The sequence below is a fragment of the Capsicum annuum genome, unplaced genomic scaffold (genome assembly GCF_002878395.1).
Source record: "Capsicum annuum cultivar UCD-10X-F1 unplaced genomic scaffold, UCD10Xv1.1 ctg83095, whole genome shotgun sequence".
Lineage (NCBI taxonomy): Eukaryota > Viridiplantae > Streptophyta > Magnoliopsida > Solanales > Solanaceae > Capsicum > Capsicum annuum.
This window is the reverse complement of record NW_025893936.1, coordinates 51,920-63,228: the sequence shown is the minus strand read 5'-3', so window position 1 is coordinate 63,228 and position 11,309 is coordinate 51,920.

Below are 11,309 nucleotides of genomic sequence, written 5' to 3'. Positions count from 1 at the left end.
GGCTTTAGATGCCAAGTCCACCAATGCTATGGCCGACAAGAACTATTTTTTCATCAGCAGGAAGTGAAGCCGTGAACTCCATTCACGGATTCAAGTAATCAGAAGAACGTGTGACTTGGAGGGTCTGTTTTGCGTTGGTTCCTGAAGCACCCATATCAAGAGCTGTAACGTTATACCCCGAAGATTTCATCAATTCTACAATCTTATACCAGCACCAGGCTCCATGGCCTCCCGTATGAATTAACACAAATTGTTTCTTAGCTTTAGGGCCTGACAAGATTGTAAGGATTTAGCATGATTCTATAACTTAAGCAATCTAATATAAATAGTCCTATCAATTATTTAGGAACGAAGAACTTAATGATTTTTATATAAACTTTCTCTCTCTTAACCTTACGTTTCAGAATAATATATGATGGAGCTTATTCTTCTTTTGGCAGAGAGAGCACCCGTTTTATAATATGGAGAGCAGACAGTTATGTTTTCACCTTCCATCAACGTGATTTGTGGATATAATAATTATCCTACTAGCAGTTATCCACTAACAGACAGTAATTATCCTACTAGGAGTCAGTACTTATCTTACTAACAGATTAGTCAATAGTTTAATCCTACTAGGTAACTTTTCCATACAAATTTAGGATTTAACTTATTTAATTATTATTAAACCAGCAAATAAATTAATTATGCGGGCCATAGAAATTTACATTCTCCCACTTGGCACACACAATGTTAATTTAGCGGTTTAATATGGACGTTAATCATGTGCACAATTAACGTTAAATCCAACATCATTTATCATCGTTAAATAAATCAACTAAAATGAGTCATGGCGGTTGTACATCACTTTACTTGACATAATTCCTTCCATGTACTATAATATTAGTCTATTACCTAACATAACATTTCAAATACATAATGAGTCCAACGATAATACTTAGAATCCTTTATCTAAGTCAGAACCTGTCATCATCATTCACAATATTATGTATACAAGAGAAAACAGGTAACAACAGAAACATATATAATTTGATCTAAAACTGTCAATTACATAAATATAATAAAGTCTTTACATAAAATCTTTCATTGTTATCGATAAAACCCATCCTTTCAACATGTTCAACAAATGTTTTGGGCGGTAATCCTTTCATCAAAAGATCAGCAATCATAAGCTTAGTGCTAATATGTTCAATTAACACTTTATGTTTCTGGACTTCTTCTTTAACCAAACAGTATTTCAATTCCATATGCTTAGCACCTTTCGAATACTTATCATTTTTAGAGAAGAAAACTACGACAGTATTATTACAATAAATTTTCAGCGGTCTGGCTATATTGTCGACTAGTTCAAGTTCTAAAATAAAATTCCGCAACCAATTAGCCTAGACTGTGGCCTCAAAGCATTCCACAAACTCAGCTTCCATAGTGGATACAACTATAACAGACTGCTTCGCACTCTTCTATGATATTGCTTCTCCACCTAACAGAAACAAATATCCAAATGTGGATTATCTTGTATCCACACAACCAGCATAATCTGAATCTAAATATTCAACCACATCTAGATGATCAGATCTTCTATAAGTGAGCATATGATCTTTCGTTCCTTGTAAGTATCACAACACTTTCTTTGCAGCCTTCCAGTGATCCATTCCAAGATTACTCTGATATCGGTCCAACATTACAACAGCAAAACTGATGTCTGGTCTTGTACATATTTGGGCATACATAATACTCCCAACTATTCATACATAAGGAATATCTTTCATATGCTTTCATTCCAAGTCATTCTTTGGATATTTATTGAGACTAAACTTATCTCCTTTCTGAATCAAAACGGGGCTTGATGAACATTTTTCCATTCTAAATCCCTCTAATACTTTATTAATATAGATTTCTGAGACAATCCCCACAATTTTTGTGATCTATCTCAAAATATTTCTATTTCAATGACATAGGATGTCTCTCCCATATCTTTCATTTCAAAGTTGTTAGAGAGATATTTCTTGGTATCATGCAATAAATCAAGATTATTAGTAGCTAGCAAGATGTCATCAACATACAAGACTAACATAATAAACTTACTCCCACTGACCTTCAGATATATACACCAATTAACAGTGTTTTCTTTAAATCCAAAGGTGACAATCATTTCATTAAACTTAAGATACCACTGTCGAAAAGCTTGCTTAAGTTTGTATATTGACTTCTTAAGTTTACACACTATGTGTTCCTTTTCTTTAATAGAAAATTCCTTAGGTTGATTCATATAAACTCTTTTCTCCAAATTTCCATTCAGAAAAACTGTTTTCACATCTATTTGATGTAGCGCTATGTCATAAGGAGCTATCAAAGCCATTATAATTCTGAGTGAATCTTTTTTAGAGATAGGTGAAAATGTCTCTTTATGGTCAATGTCATTCTTTTGAGTGAAACCTTTGGTAACAAGTCTAGCCTTATGATGTTCTATGTTGCCAGTTGAGTCGCGTTTGGTCTTAAAGACCCATTTACACTCAACTCTTTTGCAACCTTCGGGTAATTCAACAAGGTCCCAAACTTCATTCTGTTCCATAGATTTTAACTCATTTTTCATAAAATTTATCCATTTATCAGAATTGTTACTTTCAACAGCTTGTGAAAATGAAACTGGATCATTATCAATTCCCAGGTTAGTTTCTTACTTACGTAGATATACCAAATAATCGTCAGAAATAACAGATTTTCTTTGTCTTTGAGATCTTCTTGATTTACTTCTTGTGGTTCATCTACGATAGGTTCATCAATTATGGCTTCATTAGTAGGAGCATTAATTTGTTTTTCTTATTGATTACTTTGTTATGCAACAGCTTCAGGAACAACAAATGAGGAATTCGTACCCTAACTTCTTTAATTTTCACATTATGTGTTTCTTCACTCCTACTAACTTCGCCATTCTCAATGAACCTAGCATTTCCAGTTTCAACAATTCTCATACTATGATTAGGACAATAAAATCTACACCTCTTTGATTTTTCTGGATAACCAATGAAGAAATCACTGATTGTTCTTGAATCCAGCTTCTTTTCTCATGGATTGTATACTCCAACTTCTGTCGGAAAACTCCAAACATGCAGGTGCCTCAAACTAGGTTTCCTACCAGTCCATAATTCAAAAGGGGTCTTTGAAACTACTTTACTAGGAATCCTATTTAGCAAGTAAATTGCAGTATACATCCATAAAGAAGGAGGTAACGATGAATTACTTAACATACTCCTAACCATATCCATTAATGTACAATTACGCCTTTCTGCCACACCATTTTGTTGTGGTGTGTTAGGCATTGTGTATTGAACACATATGCTATATTTTTCGAGGAATTTAGTAAATGGACCTGGGTGTTGTCCACTTTTATCATATCTTCCATAATATTCACCGCCTCTATCAGACCTGATTAGTTTCACCTTTCTATCTAATTATCTTTCAACCTCAGTAATAAATACCTCTAAGGCATTAATCGGTTGAAATTTTTCATGCAACAAATAGATATATCCATAACGTGAAAATTCATCAATAAAAGTGATAGAATATTTTTCTTTATTAAAAGATATAATATCAAAAGGACCACGTATATCAGTGTGTATAATTTCAAGAAGTTGTGTGCTTCTAGTGGCTCCTTTCTTTGTGTGTTTTGTTTGTTTTCCTTTAATACAATCTATACAAATATTAAGGTCAGTAAAACTCTAAATCTAGAAAATTTTCATTCTTAACTAATCTTTCCAGTCTTTCTTTAGATATGTGACCTAAACATTTATACCACAAGTAAGCAGATTGTTCATTCACCAAACTTTGTTTGGTTCCAACATTATGATGCAGAGTTAAGAGTGTTTCGACAAGAAGATTATCAAGATTCAGTTTGTATAAGTTATCACAAAGAGTACCAGTACCAATGAGCTAATTATGTTTAAACAAACTAAAACATCCATTACCAAAATTAAAGGAATATCCAGTCTTATCTAACTTAGACAAAGAAACTAAATTTCTCGAAAGAGAAGGAACATAATAAGTTTCAACTAAATCTAAGTGACGTCCAGTATCAAGAATCAGACGATAAGTCTTGATAGCTTCAACTGGAGCCTTCACTCTATTCCCCATGTAAGCAAATTTTTCATTCTTGTTTATGGTTTGGATTGTAAAGAATCCCTGCATAGTATTAGAAACATGAACAGTACAACCAGAGTCAATCCACCAAGTATTATAAGGAACTTCAGTTAAATTTGATTTGAGACATGTAAAAGCACAAAGCTTACCTTTCTTCTCAAACCATGTCTTACGTTTCAGGCAATCTTTCTGAAAGTGTCCAGATTTTCCACAGAAATGACACTTCTCATTCTTGTTTCCTTTCTTACGTACTTGAGATAATGAATCATTAACATTAAGTTGCTTCTGTTGTCCCTTAACATGTTTCTTTCCTTTATTTTCAACTTCTTGATGATTTACAAAGTTAATGAAGTGGGGTCCTTGATTCTTCAGTCTTGTTTCCTCTTGAACTAGCATACCATGCAATTCATGCACGTTCCATTTGTCTTTCATGGTGTTGTAGTTCATTTGGAAAAGACCATACTCAGACGGTAATGAGTTGATGATGAACTGCACAAGGAAATTTTGTTCCACTTCCATTCCCAAAGACTTAAGTCTTGCTGCTATATTTGTCATTTCAATGACATGCTCATCATAGTACGTGAACCATCAAACTTCATGGTGGTCAAAGTACCCATTAGTGTCCTAGCAAAGGACTTATTGACAGTTTGGGAAGACTCTTCCACAAATTTTAGAAGTTCTTTTGCACTTTCAGTTTTGGAAAGAGTAGTCTTAATGTTGCCCGCAATATTCATTCGCATGAATATTAGGCCTAATCTGTTAGATCGATCCCGATGCTTATAATAGGACTTTTCTTCATCACTGCTAGCTTCAGTAATAACCGTTGGCTTCTCAGAGTAAAGTGCAACATCAAGATCTAAAACCCCAAGATGGAATTTGATTTGTTCGTTCCAATCTAAAAAGTTAAGTCTGTTAAAATTTGTAACAGAGGCAGAGTGCGAATGAAGGGCAAGTGCTGCAAGTAAAACATGCTCATTTATTAATACTTTGAGTTACTAGTTTAAACACATTATCAAATTCAGAAATAATTTACTTTCTTGAATGTATATTGATGTTCTCCTTTGGGCGAAACATCAAAATACAACTTTAAACATAATGATGCTTAAAAGTATATTTAACACAAATCGAAAATATTTAATGCATCAATTAATAATATTTATTATCTTTGGATAAATAAATAAATAAATAAATAAAATTAACGACACATCAAAATTATCTCCTTAATATTTATTGGTCATACGAACAAACAATCAACCTTTAGGTGATCCACAAATATTTTATAACCAAAATTTTAATTTAGCCATAATTATTAGATCAATTATAAGCACCAACATTAATGGATAATTAATTTTAATTTAATCTTTATTTTGGAATTAATTTCATAAAGATTCGACCACTTTGGTGATTAACGAATCTTACATATATAATTTCAAGTCACATTAAAAAAAATAATAAATTTTATTATTGCATACTACAATATTCTAACAACAAAGAGTTGTTTCCGTAACATTTAAAATAACAAAGAACAAACATAATAAAGGTTATTCTTTATTTTATTTAACAATGAGCAGTCCGTAAATTAAAATCTATGGAAGTAATTAACAATGCATCACTGTAAGCCGGAATTTAGTAGAATTAATAATATATCCCATGAATTTATAATATCCTAAATCTATGGAAACATCACTAGGCCAACAATTAAGCATCCTTAATTTACTGCAATATTCAGTCCCATAAATTATGCAATGCGTCACGAAATTTTAATTATTATCACCGTATTAGCAATTATGCTTTCCCATGAATTCAATTCCAATAAACATACTACTACAAACAATTAAAACATAAGGATTTGATTAAAACATACACTATTTAGTTTCTTCATAGACACATAAATCATAATTTATCAAAATTTCATTATTTTGGTAATTGTGAAATTCCTAACAAACATAATTAAGGTTCAAACAATTAGAAGAAACATTATTTTTTTTGATGAAAAATCACTTATTCTTAAACCTTACTCGGATACCACATGTAAGGATTTAACATGATTGTATAACTTAAACAATCTAATATAAATAATCCTATCAATTATGTAGGAACGTAGAACTTAATGATTTTCACATAAACAAATTACAGTAATTCAGTGAAGAATTACTTACCTGAATTCTCTATGGTTTTAGCGGAAGCACAAAAGTATTTTTCTCTCTCTTATCCTTACATTTCAAAATAATATATGAGGGAGCTTATTTTTATTTTGGCAGAGAGATGACCCTTTTATAATATGGAGAGCAGACAATTATGTTTTCACGTTCCATCAACGTGATTTGTGGATATAATAATTATTAGTCAGTAGTTTAATCCTACTAGGTACCTCCCTGTACAAATTTAAGATTTAACTTATTCAATTATAATTAAATGAGCAAATAATTAATTAATTATGTGGGTAATAGAAATTTAGAAAGATAGCATCTGCATATATGGCAACATGCACAAGTATTAGAAAATTGTTTTTTCTTCATATATTTTTTCTACTTCTTTTGATTGGCATTTGTGGATGGTTTGTAAACAAACTTGTGAGTCCTAAATAGGAATTGACAAATACGCTCGATCGATCGGATATCTAAATACTTATTGGCAATGTTTGAGAATTAGAATCAATTTGGAGCGTTGTAGTATTTATTACTTTTGACGCTTGGAGTTGAAGTAGGTTAAGAATTACTCTTTTTGAGAAATCTGAAAAGAGAGGGCAAATTAAAGCTCGACCTTTGGTTTGTGATGGGGTTTGCAGTGAGAACATGGGGAGGCCTAATGAGGCGACATGGTTATTTGCCTTTTGACCTCCAAATGAGTTCAATCCACTAGTCATGTACTTCACTTTGGTTCTTTTGATCTGGCCAGACGTCCTTGTACCTACAATGGCTGCTGAACTTACTATTGCTGCAGAGAATGTTGTCATTGTTGTCCCACCACCAACGTAACCTCTACAAAAAATTGAAGTGGGAACAAGTTTATACCAAAACTTGGGAAAGAAAGAGCTAAAAGATTGGATTTGTACCTTTATTGTAATGGCTTGTGGAGTGCTCTAATTTTAGTTGAGAGATAATAATAATATTGGATTATGAGGCATCTTATAGCTAGCTCATCATCAATTTGTAAAACTGGACGTGTTCATTTTTTCCAAATTTATATAAAGTATTCTTTAATTTGTCCTTTCTTATTATTGCACCCATTTTGTGGCTTTTACTTCATAATAGTAAAAAAAATGGTTTAGCTATAATACATCCTTCCCATATTTGTAGGCCTCATTTTAGGTAACAATTCAATTTAATTTGTATTTGAATTGCTTCAAAATTCTTTCACGTAGAATACCATTGCAACACGTGCTAGGGACGAAAAATTAACATCTTATTGTGACTTCTCCTATTTTATTGTTTTATCTAAAAGTGGATTAATAAGAAAGTGAATTATCAAAAACAAATTCCAAAAATTTAATGAGCTAGAGACGTCTACGAACTTCATACTGCTCGATGATTCACTGTACCGAAAATTATCTGACTAAAAATTAGCTTGTTGAGGAAGACTGTTGCAAGGTAAAAATTATTGTATAAATAGTGGTTATGATTGCATATACATTTGTGTTACATAATTATATCTCATATATACACAGATATATATTATATAACTATTTATATAACATCGATACACAAAATACGCACGCGGTCATTTTGTTAGAAGACTTTTGTCACTGGTACAGTTATGTAAACATCCCAAAAAGATATGTACAACTTGTGTATACTTATATTGAATATACATATACTATAATATAATATTTATATATAGCTGTATATAGGTAAATAATCAATGTAATGATTGTGTATAGTTTGACCATTAACTAGTTGATCCAACTGTAAATAACCTCCACTTTTCCAAAATTAGTTGTATTTAATATGCATTTCACTTCAAAAAAAATTGCCGAGTAGGAAATATTTTAACTCGAAAAAATGCCAAAATTTCAAATTTGGAAAACTCATCCTAAAAGATTAACCGAAAGAACATTTTAATACGTATATATTAAGTAGCAATAACTTATTTTCATGAAAAATGAACTCAAGCAAATAAATTTCTTTTTTTACGCAAAAGGGCACATAAGGTGCAGAAACTAAAAACACAAATCAGTGAGCACATTACATTGTTGTGATTATTGTGTATGCAATGACATATACTTCTCAAGGATCATGCTCTATAACTGAGAAAATATGAAATGCTGAGCTACCAAGAGATCATGTAGCTAAAAATACACCATAATACCCCTCAACGTAGAATAAATATTCACAAAGAAAAAGGTTTTTTGTGGGGTAAAAAAATAAGCCATAATACCCCTCAACACAGGAAAAAATTTGTAGAAAGGACAATCATGCTAAGCAAAATATACTTGAGTAAGCGAATGTTATAACTATTGGGGTCTTTTCACAAGTGAATTTTATGGCTATAATGTGAAAGATTGGGCGTTAGACTTTATTGTTACAAAATATATTTGTGATAGAAAAATCAATTTTCTGCCTGCACCACTTGTTATTTATCTTGTGATTCAAGGAATATGTAAGTTCTTGAAAAGGAAAAATTCTTCCAAAATTCATATCTGAAAAAATATTTGTATAAACTGAAGTGATGCAACAACAATAATATACCTAGAAAAATTCTCCTATGCTCAAAAAGTGAGTTTGTAGGAGTACAGTTTCTTTAAAAAAAAAAGTGACAACATTTCACGTGGTCTTATTGTTCAAAATGATTTTGGAAATAAAGATTTGAGGAGAAGCAAAAAAGAAACTATTTTACAATATGGCTTGGTCTAGATAATTTCGTATTGGGCTGATTTTTAATCCATTCTTAAAGGGGGTCATGTACACTTTTCCACCTATTATTTTGTGTTGTCTTTAAGTTTAAGCTCTTCATAACAAACACTTTTTGGTTGAGCCAAAAACATAACGGAGGGTGTACTCATTTTAAATAGTTCATGAATATATTTGACCACTTTTCTAATTAAAAAAACTACAGATAGAAAATTGTACTATATGCCTCACACAATTGACATTAGTTGTGTTAGAAAAAAGTAAACCCAAATTTTGTATTTTTAGGTCTACAAATTTTGAATCCACATTTTTGTATGATAAAAAGATGTCTCACACACATATTAACATTTGTGCACTACATAAATTAGAGTGTGTTTTGGGTTGACTTATTTTTAGATATTTTTAGTTTTCAAACATTTTTTATTTTTAAGCATATTTTAATTTTTGAAGGTATTTGGCAAAGACACTTTACTTTAAATTTTAAAAGTACAAAAATAAAGTCAACTTTAAATTTAAACTTACAAGTTACTTAAAAAAAACTAATTCAAACACCCCTTAGTGTGCTTCTGTCTTTTGACTCATAAATTAGAAATCTCAACTTAAGGTTTTTTATTTATTTTTAGCATTTTAGCTTAAAATCAAGTAGTTATAAACACTTTTTTTAATTTACCCAAATATTTTCAAAGTACTTTAAAGCTATTTTGACTTAGAAGCACGTCAATCCAAACAGACTCTTAGCAGTAGAACCATGGTTAATCTTGTCACCCCAATCATTCGTAAAAAACAAAAAGAAAAAAAAAAGTGTGGAACAAAGGTAATAAAGAAAAAAACAAAGGCAAAGAAGGAATAAATTTGAAAAAGAAAAAAAAGGCCCACTGCTCTATAACAAAAAATTTAAATTGTAGCCGTTAGGAATGATTAGTAAACCTATAATATTTTCAAAATTTCCCCCTCCTATTCCTTCATTATTATGTAATAACCCCTTTCAATATTTTCAAAATCCAATGCGCCAATTCAAACGTTGATTAAATCATAACCGTCCATCTCTGTCCCCCCCTCTCTCTCTCTCTCTCTCTCTCTCAGATGATGGAGAGTGAAGACTGTTGAGTTATTGATTTCAAGATTTTTCGAATATGAATGTGGAGGGGGGGACAGAGATGGACGGTTATGATTTAATCAACGTTTGAATTGGCGCATTGGATTTTGAAAATATTGAAAGGGGTTATTACATAATAATGAAGGAATAGGAGGGGGAAATTTTGAAAATATTATAGGTTTACTAATCATTCCTAACGGCTACAATTTAAATTTTTTGTTATAGAGCAGTGGGCCTTTTTTTTCTTTTTCAAATTTATTCCTTCTTTGCCTTTGTTTTTTTCTTTATTACCTTTGTTCCACACTTTTTTTTTTCTTTTTGTTTTTTACGAATGATTGGGGTGACAAGATTAACCATGGTTCTACTGCTAAGAGTCTGTTTGGATTGACGTGCTTCTAAGTCAAAATAGCTTTAAAGTACTTTGAAAATATTTGGGTAAATTAAAAAAAGTGTTTATAACTACTTGATTTTAAGCTAAAATGCTAAAAATAAATAAAAAACCTTAAGTTGAGATTTCTAATTTATGAGTCAAAAGACAGAAGCACACTAAGGGGTGTTTGAATTAGTTTTTTTTAAGTAACTTGTAAGTTTAAATTTAAAGTTGACTTTATTTTTGTACTTTTAAAATTTAAAGTAAAGTGTCTTTGCCAAATACCTTCAAAAATTAAAATATGCTTAAAAATAAAAAATGTTTGAAAACTAAAAATATCTAAAAATAAGTCAACCCAAAACACACTCTAATTTATGTAGTGCACAAATGTTAATATGTGTGTGAGACATCTTTTTATCATACAAAAATGTGGATTCAAAATTTGTAGACCTAAAAATACAAAATTTGGGTTTACTTTTTTCTAACACAACTAATGTCAATTGTGTGAGGCATATAGTACAATTTTCTATCTGTAGTTTTTTTAATTAGAAAAGTGGTCAAATATATTCATGAACTATTTAAAATGAGTACACCCTCCGTTATGTTTTTGGCTCAACCAAAAAGTGTTTGTTATGAAGAGCTTAAACTTAAAGACAACACAAAATAATAGGTGGAAAAGTGTACATGACCCCCTTTAAGAATGGATTAAAAATCAGCCCAATACGAAATTATCTAGACCAAGCCATATTGTAAAATAGTTTCTTTTTTGCTTCTCCTCAAATCTTTATTTCCAAAATCATTTTGAACAATAAGACCACGTGAAATGTTGTCACTTTTTTTTTTAAAGAAACTGTAC